The 15,232-nt window shown below is 37.6% G+C and overlaps 1 protein-coding gene across 3 annotated transcripts in view; it reads right to left on the bottom strand.

Annotated features, from left to right (window-relative positions):
- SH3KBP1 (SH3 domain containing kinase binding protein 1) overlaps positions 1 to 15,232 on the bottom strand; it is a 186,165-nt gene that overhangs the window by 61,682 nt on the left and 109,251 nt on the right. The gene's annotated exons all lie outside the window — the stretch shown is intronic.

Below are 15,232 nucleotides of genomic sequence, written 5' to 3'. Positions count from 1 at the left end.
TAATTCAACACCAAAAGTAAAGCTGAAAGAAGCAGCAGAGAGGAACCCACTTGGCTTCTGTTCATACAAGGAATATTCATTTCAGTCATTCTAGATTGAGTGTGATTTTTATATTGACAACATCTCTTTCTTATTTTATTTTTTTATATCTTTTTAGCAAAAGCAACTAAATTACAGTGAACTACTAAAATAAGCAATAACATGCCTCAGACAAGTAAGCTGAAACATTAAACAAATACTATCTGCCCCCACTAAAATAAAATAGAATAAAATCAGTGATATTCATCTTTATGTATCTTCTCTTATTACAAGCATGCTATCCCCCCTCTTTCTCAGCTTGTCTCCCTATGAAAAAAGTTTTCTATCTTTAAAATCCTAGCAATGTGTAGATGAGAAAATAAGCATAATTGTTGCCATCATTGTTTCTGAAAAGCCCCAGCTGCCATTATTCCCTGCAAGGTCTGCACAAGCACCACAATGCTCCTCCAGGCTTTCATGACCTCCTGAGTGAAAGCTTAGCGACCAGAGTGCTGAGATCCAGCCTTGCAAGTACTGAGTACCATAAGGGCCATAAGAAAACACTGGTCAATGTAAGAAGCAATAGGAGTAGAGCTCTTCGAGTAGCTGAAAAATTCCAAGGTATATAAAGAATACTGAGAGCTCCATGTTAATAATATGTAATAATGTGCCAAAATGTATCAATGAAAAACACTCAAATACAGGGATTTCAGGCCGGTAAAAAGAGCACATAGGGAGGAAAGATAGTTCTGAGAGTTGTGCACAAGACAGTGATCAAATCCATGCTGGCAGCAATGCAGACTATGAATTGCAATACCCAAAAGTGTTCCATTGCAACTTAATTGGCAGGTGGAAGAAGAAACACCTGACCTTCTGATGAGCTTATAACTCTGCTCAAAATCCAGAGTTTGTGAACTGCTAAGGAAGAGAAATAAACAACAAAACTCTAGAGAACCTCCCAAACTCTTTTCTGGGGCGGGAATGAAAGATAAGAAGCATTAGCTGGAAATAAGAAAAATAAGAGATTACAGATATCTGCAAATTGAGAGAGGGCAAAACTGAGAAAAGTTCATGACTTGGTCGTTCTGGAGAAATTTAAAGTCAAGAAGGATGATTGTAAATCTGAGATCTATCTGCAAAGCAGTGAAAATTGTACTAGAAGAGATATAATGAAGAATTTGAAGATACCAGGCATTTGCATTTACACAGATAAAAGTACAGAATTCTTTCAAAATGAAAGCAAGACTGGGAAGGCAGTTTCTGGTTCAGAGGCAAACAGGGCAGTTCAAGATAGCTGCACATCACAGTACATGCTCAGTCATGATCAAACCTTTATTCACATTTCTGCTTCATGAAATTGTTTAGGAATATGATGAAAGCAGATACTCTAAACTGCACTGCAATAAAGGCATGCTCACTAAAGGAATATGAAAACCCTTTAAATTAGGGGAGGTTTTGTTATTTTAAAGATTAAATTATTATGCAAGACCAGTTAATTAAAGGAAATATTTTAGTAATTGCTTTACCATACATGAATCATTGATTTTATGCCATGAAACCGAACACCATATAAACCCACAACAGGCTAAAATTTAACAAGCTACAGATCACAACAAAAGAATCATGAGCAAAAATGAAGATATTTGTGTATCCTAGTGGAAAATCCATTATGCAAAGTAATTTCCTAATATATAAAAGCAGATGCAAGAGCAATGCTTGAAAACATTATTTCATCTGTTCATTCAGAACAAATGGCTGTGCAGGTAATAAATCAGCATTGGAAACCAATTTGTGAACAGAAAAGGGAATACTATCCAAACAAGGCTGCTCTTTTATTAGGAGCTAGGAGGAAGAATTAAAATAATTTTTATGAGGGTTGCACAGGACCCACTGCAGTGAGAAGGGATACCTGAATTTGTTGTGGACAGAGAGAGAAGACTGGTGGAACTGCTATTCTTTAATTGTGAGGGACTACACTCTGGGATTTCTAGGGATGAAAAAAGCATCACTTACAGGAAAAAGGAATACAAAATGCTAAGTCGTGTAAATCTGGTTTCAGGCGGACCTGAACCGCCAAGTTCAATCGTCCTGTTAAGAGGTTCTAAAGGAGGTGGGATTTAAAAAATATTATTTATTTATGTTTCCAATTGGTCTACATTTGCATGGCAAGTGTGTCACTACTTTCTGAAAACACCTACATGAAACTTAATATAGTACTTTTTTGTTAATTAGGAAATACCCAAGATAACTCTCCTCACTCTAAGAGATACTGAATCCTTTGTGATCTGGTAAATCTGATGGTTTTGCTATAACAGGCTAAAAGCTCAAGTATAGCTAAGATTTGGAGACCCCGAGCAAGAATTATTATCAGAGCTATCAATTTTTCTGACAAGAAAACAAATATGGGAGATGGTGACATCTCCCATATAAGCCAGAAACTTTCCTGCTCTCTCTCCAGCTGTTCTATCTCACTCATACTCCCATACAGGTCAAATATCTACCAAGTGTTCTAGTGGTGTGGAGAACAAAGCAAGCCCAACTGGAATTCTTGCTGATCCAATAAACATCTGCATGACATAGACTTTTCTTCTCAAAAACAGTTACCACAGGATATTTTGTTGTCTTCTTCAGTTGTAGGCCCAGTACAATTTATCAAAACCTTCACTTCTAAAAAAATGAAACATGGGAGCAAAGAACACCCAATATATTAAATTGCAGATTGCAATATAATTCTTTCTCCTCCTCTGTTCTTCCTTTACATAAGAAAATGGTCCAAGTCCTTCTAGACACATTAATCTGTGCTACAAAGTACTGACATACAACTCCAGCTTTGCTGTTAGTCTTTTACCTGATTAATTCTTACCTGTCAGGCTCAGGATTCTTAAGAAGCAAGCACATCTTACCCCTTTGGGACACAGGCACAAAACAAGACTTAGAACTTGAAGGACTTTTTGGGACCTTAGACATTCCAAATCCAATAACAGGATCCTCAACCCTGTCAGCAATCCCTGACATCTCGCAGCATAAACTGCCTCACTCCATTTACCTAAATCTATCATGCTGTCAATAATGTCTGCAGTTAAAAGTCAAATGCAGCATGAACCAGAATGCCCATAATGGCATCTCCCAGTAGTGTCCTAAATACCAGGCTGTAAAGACAAGTGAAGTTCTGCATTTTCTCTCTAAACCTATCTTGGATTCTTGACTGCAGAATAGTTTCACCACCAGCAAGAAGGGCAGCATATCATTCTGTGCTCTTGTATCTCTAGCTTGGTGGTACAGAGACACCCCTAAAGACACTCCTAAAGTTTCACTTTCCATCTGTCCTCCTCCAGCATGCTGATTATCATAAATCCCTTTTCTAGGTGGTGGCAGTGAGCCTTGTTCCACTTACATTTCTCTGTAGATATCACTCTGACTTGCTCAGTCCTGTCCCACAAGAAAAACATGGTGGAAATAGTTTGTGTTTTCTGACTCCAAGCCTAGGTTGACTCCCAAAACAACCAAATATTATCAACAAAACAGGCAGAATCTTAATCCCACTATTTCTGCAAGGCAAGCAGATTATTTAGCTGTCAGACACAAACTTCCTTAAATCCTGACAAGCAAATCCTAAAGATGAAAAGGGATGAAGTGCCCTCTTGCTGCAGCAACAGCTGATAAAAGCATGAAAAATCACCATGATTTGGCGTTCAGATATTCAGAGGGATGAGACAGATTTAACAGCAAGCTGGCAGTGTTAATGCTTGGTCAATGAAGCCAATGGAGGGACACATTTAACAGCAAGCTGGCAGTGTTAATGTCAATGAAGCCAATGGAGGGACAGCCCAGCACTAAATAACCAGTTCTGTGTGCCTCGATGGCATTTTGGTACACTGCAAATCTGTATCACTGCAGGCCAGTTTCCTCTGATACTGAATTAACAGGGATTGCAAAAATGGTTTAGGTGGCCACAAAGTCAGGTAATGTGTCATTTTGTGTCAACTGCAGTCCCTGTAACAGCAGAGAACAACACAAGAGGAACAGAACACGAAATGGACAGTAAACAAATTGAGTTTTTCTCACCTAAAGATACTGTGGCTGTTCCTACAACTATTGAGCTCTGACCAGAGGGAGGAAAGTGACCAAGTTTCTTCCTTCAGGATATTTTAGCATTATACTTCAGGGTTTTCTGTTGTGGCTGAAAACTGACTTGTATATTTACTTTTGTTATTCAGGTCTAGAGTGTCTAGAATATTTCATCTGAAAATTCAAATTGAATTGCCACAGGTACACAGATAGGTCCATGCAGAAGGTTATGTTATACTTTGCACCAAAGTAACATACTTCTCCTTTGAGGCTCCTTTAACAATATAGGCTTCTTGAAGCAATTGTTTATTTACTCAGAAATAAGGAAAAAAGGATTTGCTCAGCATCATTATTTATTTTGAAAAGTGTATTGAAGTATTTATCCTAGATAAAATGTTTTGGAAACTGCTATTTGGACTATAACTCTATGAAGATATTCTTAAGGAATACATCAGACATTAAAGAATTCATAAAATTGAATTATGAGCTGGAAATATGAAGCTTAACATAATTTGTCAGTTTGAATATTGAAAATACAACAATGTGCACTGGTGCTTTGTACAAGGGAGGAAAAGGCAGTTACGTACCTTTTGAACTTCTAGAATTTCAGAAAACCTCAATGACTGGGTCAGAGGAAAAAAGTATCATGTTTCTCTGACCACAATACTTCCTTTTAACATTCACCTAAGTATATTTAGATGTGGCTTATATGCATGAGAATTTTCTAATAGATAGGTTTATATGCAAATCCAGGGCCACTATTAGTGACAGTATAAGAGCTGCAGCCTTCAATGCGTCTTTATGCTCCATTTTGTAACTGAGAACATTTGTTCACGAAGAAGAAGAAATGGTTATTAGAGTCTTCTAGCTCTGAATTAACAGGAGCATAAACCATCTTCTCACTGACTATGTATAATCCTGGTGTTGTGAGGGAGAAACCATATTAATTCTTTTTTTTCTAATATGCACCAAGTGCTTAAAGAATGTCATCAAGTCCTCTATCCGTCCTATCTGTTCTGCCCTAAAATCCAAAAAAGAGACAAAATATAAAAACCCCAAAGACTTTCAGATGTCAAAATGCTCTCACTCTGTCAGAAACAAAATAAATGTCCAAGATATCATTTTTTCCCATGTTACCAACATTCAGCTCCACATAAAGCCCTTTCTGTGACAGCATGATCAAGTATTGAGGTTTCCCAAAAGGACAGAGATAACACTTTTCTGAAGGGTCACCACGTGGGACTTCAAATAGGGTAGTGGGAATTTTAAGAAACATTTATAGAGAAAACAAAAGTTCTTGAAGAAAAGTGAACGAAACACCTGTCTAGACATTTGATTGCCTCAGTCATCTACAGCAGCTCCTTCCTCTGCAACTACTTTCTTTACAGCTTTGCTTTGCTAGAAAGACTATCCACGTGCATGTACAATTATTTGTGGTTTTAACAGCAACCAGTTAGGAACATCTGCCCAATGCACTCCCAGCTAATACAGGGAGACTCAGTTGCCAAAACTTCACACGTTTCTACTGCCAGCTCAAAGCCTGGTGCAGGTGAACTTCCCTTGGCTCAGCAGGGGAAGAAACATTGACTGGGTACCTTCAGATAAGGGTACCTACCCAGTCTCTGAGACCCTGGAGGGCCTCAAGCTGGGGGATAAGAGCAGTTAATAGCCTGCCCAGGTAGACATGGAGAAAGAATGCAGTGAGATATTGGAAGAGCCCAGACAATAATTCACCCTTGGACCAAGAGGTGCACGCAGGGCACGTGAACATCTTGTGCACAAACTGGGAGGGTGTAAAGGCCCAGGGATTTCTTTCTTCAGGGTCCCTCTCCAGAGGCACCCAGCTTGAGCTTAAAAATAAACCAACTTTGCCTCAAACCCAGGGTCCAAACTCTTCTTTAGTAGCCCTTGCCTTTACGTCATTCAAAAGCTGAAACATGAACATCACTCAGCTCTAAATACCAGATGATGCTTCCCTAAGGAATGGTCCCCCTAACCACAGCATGAGCACAACTCAGAGAACATTTCTGTAGGACTTTTGATAAATATTCCACAGAATGCAGACAACAAAGCAGTTAAAGTATTTTGAGCTTCATATTACAGTTTCTTTTCACATACTCAATATTTTCTTCCACCTGACAACCTGAAAAAGGTGCATTTTCATACTACATTTATATTCATATCCATATCCCAGCAGATTAAAGTGCAGTTTTTTCCAAATGATGTCTATTTTAGATGACAGTTAGACTTGAATGAACATAGGGCTTCTGATTTACATCATATCTTTGTAAAGAAAGAAGTCCTTTTTTTAATTTTGAAAAAGATTTTACCTGTGAAAGGCTTCTGCAGCAAGATTGCAAACCCCTGTATTTAGATGCTGTAAAGGCATATGAACTGCTAGTATCTTAATTCTCTCTGTCTAGACAAAATCAACAATCTCTAAATAAATGATGATCCTCCAAATAAGCATGCTGTTGTTTCAAAGCAAAAGACCGAAGCCTTCATCCCACTGGAGCTCCTTGGAAATGAACACAATTTCAGCCATCAGCATGACTCTTACCACAATTAACAAGTTTGGACAAAGCAGCCAAGTCAACAGTGAAGAAGTGGAGGCCCCATAAATGTTCATGCACCTCAGTTCACTGGGAGCTGGCTACAACACTGTCAGTGCTTTAGAGGAAAGCAAAATTCAAGTAGTCAACAAGAATATGCTGTTGAATGTTAAAGGCTTTTAGAATTAGCATGCATATGCAGAAAAACTAAAGGTATTTGGGGGAAAAAGGCTTTCTAGCGTTCAATTCAGGAGTTACTTCTTGAGTACAAAGAAAGAAAAAGAAAGAAAAGACAAGGTGTGTATAAAAACAGCATGTCAGTCTAAATCCTACTACAATACCCATTGCAGAGAATGGTGAACAGGTTGTGATTACATTACACCACCCTTAGCTCACTTGGTGCCCTAGAAATACAGCACTGATTGTCAGAGCATCTTACAATTACTGCATCTGTCATCCACTGTCACAGCCCTGGAATCCAAGCAGACAAGCAAGCAAGCAAGTAAACAAAGCAAAGGAAACAGAACTGAGGTCCCTAGACAAGAGAAATTTTAGAACAAAACATCATTTTTCTGCGGCTTTTTTTTCTGATTCATCACTGATGCTTATTCTTCTGAAATAATTCTTTCTTACAGTTGACAAGAAACAAAACAAATTCTACTCATTGGGTAAAATGCTTAAACTACATCAAGCGTAAGAATAAATTTTTGAATGTTTAAGGAATAGTTGCATTTTATTTTGATTAAAAACCATTCTATTTTTCAAAATAACTTTACCTTCTGAAATATTTAATAAAAGAAGTTACTGGAGTTTTACTTAACTACATCAAAAAGTATTTGAAAATCACATAAAGGGAAGTCCTTGAAAATCACCTGCTGGACAGAGAAGGAATTATTTATATGTTTGTGGCAGAATAAAGAGAAAATGACAAGCCTGTACTACTTTTGGCATAGCACTGTGAAGGATTACATACAGAAGAAAAGAGAGGGAGAAAGGAAGGGCAGGATTATTTAATCAGTATGTGTTGACACTCCCTATTGGCTCAGAGACTGATACTCCAAAACTAAAGATGAGACTAAGCTCTTTGGTAGGTTTTGCAGGTGTATATTTTCTTTAGGAGAAGGCACCAGGTCCTGCAATTAAACTTGCTTTATTTTTTTTATCTTATATGAATCAAATTTGATCTACTGAATATGTTACCCACAATTGCTTATTATTTTAGTGATTATTTAGCATGATTTCTTACTTAATCACTGAAAAGCTAAGAAATCTTAAAATTTAGAGTTTCATACTACCCTTTGCTCTGTTGTGACTACATGAGCCTCACAGTTTAGATATAATCTGCTTATACTTCTTAGTACAATGACATTCAGCTGGTGTTGTCAAGATTTAGTGTTCTGATTTAGTTATTCAAGATTGAGTTTACTTCATTCAAACATCACCTGTGAGCCAGATGCCAGTCCCTGCAGGCTTCCCTTCTGTCACTGGAGGTAAAACAGTCCCTTTAGCATGTAATTCATCTTTGGGATAAAGAAAGCTCCTGTCCTAATAATGCTTTTTAGTCTACAGACTACAAAGAAAGACTGCTTGTTGTCTACAAGCAACATCCCAGACACCTAAATTCAATCACCAGAATCCCACAATAGCTGCTATTTTTAAATATCTTTGTTGTGTAGTCCATGCATGTTACCTGCCAGGGCAGCAGCCAGGTAATCTTTCTAAAGATCTGTCCTTATCTATCTGGATCTATATATCCACAGATTAGCAATAAATCTATAAATCCAGCTACCTAATAACTAAATAATTAAATAATGATGTTGTGGCATATAGTGTTGTCTTTATACAAGTCCTGTATTATCTTTTCTATTTTGCATAGCCAATTCACAGCAATTTTCATTAAAATACACAAATTTAAAAAGCTCCTGTTTCTGGCTCCTGAAGAAGATTGAAATAGTAACCTCACTGCACATTCAAAACTAAAATTGAGATTAGGAAGAATTTACTGTTCACCCTTTAAAAAAAGGTATTGACCTGGATAAGTAACTTATTAAAAGACAGAAAGCAAAGAGTTTCATCATGGTGATCAGTGGAGCTGTTCGGGGATCTAGATCAAGGCTCTTGTTTTCCACATCTTCCCAGATGACCCACCAAAGGGAAAAGACAGAAACTAAGTTCAGGTAGAAATAAAATTACACATTTGCAGGAAAAGTGCTATTTTAAGAGAGAAATGACAGGCTTTGAAACCCATAGTTGTTAATACTTTGGAAAGCAATAAAGAGCAATGAGAAGCTATAAAAATGCTGCATAAATTCATCCAACACCTTGGCCATTGTGTGCAGTTCTCATCTCCTTTTGCCCTCGCACACAAACCCCCTGAGTTCTCAAAGGGACAGAAAGTCCCCAAGAATGATCAAACATATTGAACAGATCCCTCATTCTGGGAAAAAAAGATACAGTTGACACAAGTCTATAAAAATCAGGAGAGAAGGTAGATAGGGAGGAGTCACTCATTAACTCTTCCAATAATAAAAATTAAGGACTCACTCATCTCTTCCAGTAATAAAAATTAAGGGCTATGAGATGAAATTAGCAGGTGCCATATTCAAAACACAGGGAGGTAACTCCTTCCCACAGCGTGTGCTCCAGCAGACTGGAACACTTTCACAGGAGCTACAGGTGCTAAAATGTCACATGCAATGAAAATGTGACTACTTGATTTGCCAAGGAACAAAGATACTTTATGGTTATTAATACAAATTTCAAAATTATTAAAGGCTGTTAAGACTCCCCACAGGAATTTCTTTGTGCAACCTTCCCAACGTCATCCCCAGGCTTGCAGTATTGATCTCTTGCGGAGGCACAATGAGAGCCCAGACACAGTCCTGATCTGCACTACAGATCTCCCAGGATCTTCCAGTTTCCAAGAATTATTATTCTTTAACATAGGGAAATGGAATATTGAATACAGGACTCTTCAGAAAGTAAATTTAAATAAAGCAATGTGATATAAAACCAAAGTGATAACTTAAGGGAAACTTCAAAGGATTATTCTAACTCCTATCTCCCACCCAAATATTACCAAACATACCAAGTTCTTCAGTTAAAAAGAAAGCAAAATCATAGAGAAAACAAAGATATATGGAGAAAATAATTAGAAAAGCCTTCAAAATTATACAGTCCTCTGATAAAACACTACAGAAATTTCCAATGGAAAAATTTCAAAACTAAGAAATGTTTTATGTGTGTAAGTCTACTGGGCCATCTTTTGTAGCTGCCACAGAAGTGGAAAACCCACTATGAATCTAAAAGATTATAAAAATCTAATACTGGATTGACAGTCAGCTATTGCAATGAAGAAGAAAAATCCACAGTACAGAAGTGTATATTTACATTTCCTGTTTAGCCACCTCAAACATGCTATGACCTGTAAGGTGGATTATGTCCATCACAACACTACAAAATGAAATCTTGTACAACCTCCTGAATAAACTCTGATTTATTTCCAGTCAAGCTGTCTGGAAGGGCTTTGACTGTTACCAGCTTTTGCTGAGAAACCACTAGAGATTTAAGACATCTTGAGATGCACAATATTTCAGAGTATGAATACAAACTGCTCTCTCAGTGATGAAATTGATGTTTATGCTGAACTGTAACTGTATTGTCCACATTCATGTAATTTATATTTCTGCGTTTAGAGGAGTCTCAAACCTTCGTACTGGGGAAGACTTCTAATTAGAGAGGCTGCTGCACAGACTCCTAACTTCCCATTTGCAATGACAAAACATCTCTTCAGCAATTTCTGAACTGCTTAAATGGAAAATCGCTTCTGTTCCTGTTTCCAGCTGTTGAGCTCCATTTAGAAATGACCTGAGCCAGCACCAAACGTCTCATCCAAGCACTAAAACTACCAGGTATTTAGGAGGCCATCAGTCTTCAAACCACAGATGAAGAATATCTTCATTAGCATTATGCAACTCACCAGAGAAATCTGTGCTATCAGAAATAACATTCAAGGAAATAGGTAGGTAAACCATGCAATGCAAAGTCTTTGGTTTAACCTCTTGGATGGAAAAGGGAGTAGAAACAAAACCATGAACGGTGAAACATCACTCCCAGTAAAACTCTGGATAGCTTGGAAAGCAGAGCAGTGCACATTTTGCTTTTTGCGGTGTAGTCCACAGTTAAACCTGTTCTACTAGCAGATAAGTTCAGACTCTAAAACTGTTCTAACTTCATATTTTGACAAGTTCTTAAAATTTGAAATTATGGGCAGGGAGGGGACTGGAGAGGCTTTTTTCCTTCCAACCTTCTTGATGTGTTAGACAGGAGAGAAACCTATATACCTTAAGTTGCATGCATTAGATCATCAGTATTTCTGTAAAATTTGGATTCCTGGCATTTGATGCTGTCAGGCTGTCAGTTTCAAACCACTAATGAACTAAAAATCTGCCTTGCTAAAAGGTTAATGGTGAGAAAGTGAACAGAAGAGTTTAGATTAGATAGATGCTGCTGAAACAATTGGAGCGAGACATATTAGAACCACTGATGAGTAAAACCACTTAAGTAAATGAAATAAAAGGCAGCAAGCACAGAATGAAACCCACACAGCATGCTCCCAGCTGCCTGATCTCAAAGCTCTGTAAGCATGCACATCACAATGAGCACGATGAACAAGCTCATTTTCTTTTTTCCTCAAGCTGCAGATTTGCAATGCTAGAAGGTGCTTTTGTATCAAAAGTATTTTTTTAAGCAGAAAGCCTTCTTTCTTCCCTGCTTTATTGTTCATTCTCCATTTTTACTTTCCTTCACATAAATGTAAAGGAAACATATCCCCTTGCTCTCTTTGTAATGAATTTTACAATTTGCAGGTTGCCGTTCACAATTAATTTCTATCTCTTCTAGGAAAAATACTTTAGTCAGTCTGCACTGAGTGAATGAAATTCCTTCCTACTCTCCCAAGAGAACCATGCCTGTCTAGATTGCAGCTGGTAACTTGCATGATCCAGATTGCACCATCCAGCCTAGAAAATGGTTAGAAAACCTCCCTCTTTTACAACAATTATTGAACCTTACAACTGCTACATGAATCTCCACTTCCTTTTGCAGCAGTAAGGGAAGCAGTGCAGCTACTTCCATCTCTGAGAAGAATAAAAAATCTATGAAAACAGTAAGTGGGGAATGTCTCTTCTTTAATATCATTCTCTTCAAAGTGGCAACGATATTTCTTAGCTCTTTTGTGAAAGTTATGATGTCGTCAACAAACTGACAAGTAGCTGCTCAATGACATTTTTCAAATTCAATTATCATAAACAAAAGAACAAACCCATATTGTCATGCAGATTATCCCAGATTTAGTGCTGAAAACAAATACTTATTCCATTTTGCAATAATACTTCTTCTTTTCTCCTCTTTTTTAGATTTGGGGGTTTCCCCCTCACCTTACATCACTTAAATCAGAAGTTACTGTGGAAAAATAGGGAGATATTTTTCTTTTAAACACTTACAGGGAAGACTGCAGAGCAACAAGTGACTCAAAACACAAATGGAAAATGACCTTCACCATGTGTTTCAGCTTTTCTTTCCAGCAAGTGCTTTAGGTACCGAGGCTGCTGCAGAGCAAAGAATCAGCTGTGCAGGTGGAGGGCTCTGCTCTCTGTGTGGCCAGTGCATGGCAAAGAGCCCAGCAGCCACCAGGAGCCCCTGCCTGGCCACTGGTCACTGCTGCAGCAGGACCTCCTCCCCAGGAGCTGCTCTCTCTCTCTCTCCTTGGCTTCTATTGGGAAGCTTGTATAAAGCACTTAGCCAACTAACTGTAATAATATGAGCTCACATCTCTAGTATTTAAGGACTATTTTAGAAACACAGAATGCCAAAAATCTCCTATAGAAACACACACAGCGCATTGAAAAGGCTTCTTAGAGACTGGCCTACACATTTTTTATCTTACCAAGTGCCAGGCTCATCTATGATCCTTTCACACTACTTTCCTCCTGCCTCTTTTCTATATTTAAGGCAGAAAACAAGAAAGACACATGGCACATTTTAGGAGAAAAGGCAACTCAAAATTAACTTGTTGCTTCATTTCTGCACACAGCTTACTGACTTTTGCTGTGAAAAGCCAAAGTTGAGAGAAATTTATATTTTTGTGCTAAGAGCTCCCAAAGTATCTGCAAATTATTAAACAGTTTACTTGGTATCTCCCCATTCAGCTTTCTATAAAATTTTACAAGCAACAGTTGATTCTTGTTCCTTTTTTCTTGGAGGGAAAAAGGATCATTTCCATGTAGGTTTTACTACCACAATATAATTTTTAACACATATTCATATCCATTTTCCTCACTTGGACAAATGGCACCTCACACAGAAGAGGAATTAGTAAAGCTCTTCCTCTTTTTTCTGACAAGAAGTACAGTTTTGTTGGTGTATTTAGGAAGGAAAAAACACAGGGTGAGGGGTGGTGAATTTTCACTTACTAAGCAAATATTTGAAAGAGCAACACATCCTAAAGACTTTAAAATTTGTCTTGCTTAACTCTAAACTTGCATTATTCTTTAGAGTAAGAAAATTGAAACCACATCATATAGAAATAGAAAACACGTGTGCAAGTTTAATGGCCAAACAGGCAGAAAGGAAAAAATGCAAGCTAAATAGAGCCAGGAGAGAATATGGTTTTCACACAAAAGTAACCCCCTATTCTAATGTGGACCTCCATAGCAGAAATACATTTCAGGATCCTCAGCACTCTTTGTCCTTCTTTTTTTTCCCTACCCAGCATCTCCAAAATGTGCAGAAGAGCCAGAGAGCCCTACAGATGAAACCTGTGCTATGCAGATTATATAGTATGATACATTTTCAAACAGCCACAGAGAGAAAAACCCAACTAATTGTAAAATAAATACCTCCTCTCCCATTGTGAAGCCAAGCTGCCTTTCAGCAGCTGGAAGTGTCCAAGAGGAGTCCTGGAGTCCTGGCCCTGCCCTGCATGAGCTCAGCTCAGCCCGAGCCCAGCCCTGACACTGACTCACGGGCCGGGCCATCCCCAGGAAACAAAAGTTCCACTTGTTTATTTCACAGGAAATCTGGACCTTTTCCTACCTCTGCTCACTCACAGCAAGAAGTTTCCTCTCCTTTCCAGCTTAGACTTTCCTGGCTTCTTGAGACCACCAGCTAAGAAAAGCAAGGACGTGAGTGACAATTTAAAGAACTTTTGTGAACAGCCCAGGCAGTAAATTTTGCAAATAACTCTATTGGCAAATGAGCTTATGACAAATTCTGAATGTATTGGTCTTTCTGGTGGGAGGGAAAAAAGGTTGAAATTTCATGTAACTTATGTCTTTGTTTTGTCTTTTGTTTTTAAAGAAAAATGTTCAAGAAACTGAAATATCATCAACATGATGGACTGTTCCATTAAAATCTTATAAATTCTTAATGCTGCTTCCCTAAAAACATTCAACTTTAAAAATGTCTGAATAAGGTCAGGGGAGGGAAAGACACAGATGATTTGGAAGAAATTAAAGATTTATATCTAAGCAAGCCACAAGATACTATACACTCTCATTTCCATTTGACTATTAAAAAATAATCCTCAACTAGGAAAAATATAAAGAAAGAAAACATTTCAGAAAAATTCCACAAGCTAATAAAGCTAAATAGACAACAAAGATGAGGGCATAGATTTCACTCTAAAGGTTATATTCAGTTTGGTTTACATTTATCAGCCTTTTTATTTATGTAATTTTCAAAGTGGTGTAAGTAAATTTCAAGGCAGGTAATTTTTTTTTATTTCTTCAATTTTCAAAGGGAATGTGTTCTAAGAATATCAGAAGTTATTTCATTATAATTGCTTTATAATCTTGTCAAAGTTATTAAATGTAACAAGTCAGATGTAGTAATTAAAAATCAGAAATACCATCCAACAAAATCCAAATGGAGCAAGAAAGAAAAATACATTTTACTGAGAAACACCAGGACAGTTTATAAAACTGTTTATCCCTAAAGTCTTGATTACACTAATTAAAATCTTTTCATATCGATGTGTATAAATTAATTTTGCTTAGGTAGATTTTATTGCTATTAATAAACATATCATAGTCATTCAGGAACCAGTCCTCTTAAACTCATCAGACAGTAACTAAGCTAGCTTGCATGTCAGTACTGTCACCTCCTGAAGCATTTTCTTTGTACTGTTGAAACATGAGACAGAAGTTCCTAGAAATTCAGTTTATGGCTCCATCAAGTATCTCTGGAACTCAGGAAATCAGCTTTATTGTAAGCTACGTAAGCAAAGCATTTTGGGGTTTTTAGCAGTTTTTCTTTTAGGATGCCTGTTGGGGTAAAAGGCCTGGTAATGGTACAGCTGAAATTCAGAGATTTACAGTGACTTGCAAGCTAATGATCACCAGCTGGATCCAGAGCAACTTAAAACATATAGACTTTTATTGCCATCCTATTATGAAATAAAATTGCATTAGCTTAAACCTACACATCCTGTTTTTCTGACTGGAGCATCCTAAGATTTCCTAATCAAAACCATGACTAAAATAACAGGAGTTTTCCTTCCCACAGAGCACTCCTCTAGGAGAACTTAGTCTGGC

Source organism: Geospiza fortis, unplaced genomic scaffold, assembly GCF_000277835.1.
Source record: "Geospiza fortis unplaced genomic scaffold, GeoFor_1.0 scaffold285, whole genome shotgun sequence".
NCBI lineage: Eukaryota > Metazoa > Chordata > Aves > Passeriformes > Thraupidae > Geospiza > Geospiza fortis.
Note: the sequence above shows the minus strand (reverse complement) of the source record. Positions and strands in the feature narration are given on the sequence as shown.